Genomic DNA, 560 nt, shown 5'->3' with positions numbered 1-560 from the left:
AATCTCCAGGTATTTCCCAACTAGAGATGTAAAATTTCCAGAAATTTTGAAGCTTGGGGAAAAACCCAGGTTTTTTCCAGGTTTTTCCAGGGGTGTTGTGCGCACATTTTATGAACCACTTTGTACTCTGCCACTGCCTAACAGGTTTGACTTGGTAGGTGTGCTTAGCACTTCCATAATACAGATGAGTCTAACATCATGGATGTATTCAGGTATTAACTTTGGTTCATTTGTGACTGTTGTTTGAATGCATGCTGGGAAGAAGGCTGAAATGCTGATACACAGTTGTGCTACCCATGACCTTGCTCCTTCTGGCCAGCCGCAACTGCACATGTTTCTGATGTCAGTTAGAATGAAGAACAGTAAGCACTCGACTGTGCGACTGAACAACAACAAGCAACCATATCATTTAAATAGATACAACATGCAGCTTCATAGCTTCTGAAAGAAAAGTGTATTGTTCTGTTAGGAAAAGAAGAACTCTACCTGGGAACAACCCCCCCCCCCTCTTAACCCAATGGGAAAAAGGGGATGAAATTTGACAATGCTTCATGGCAACA

The sequence above is a fragment of the Gekko japonicus genome, unplaced genomic scaffold (assembly GCF_001447785.1).
Source record: "Gekko japonicus isolate JY-2015 unplaced genomic scaffold, Gekko_japonicus_V1.1 scaffold961, whole genome shotgun sequence".
Taxonomy (NCBI): Eukaryota; Metazoa; Chordata; class Lepidosauria; order Squamata; family Gekkonidae; genus Gekko; species Gekko japonicus.
The sequence above is the reverse complement of the archived record's forward strand: the minus strand, read 5'-3'. Positions refer to the sequence as shown.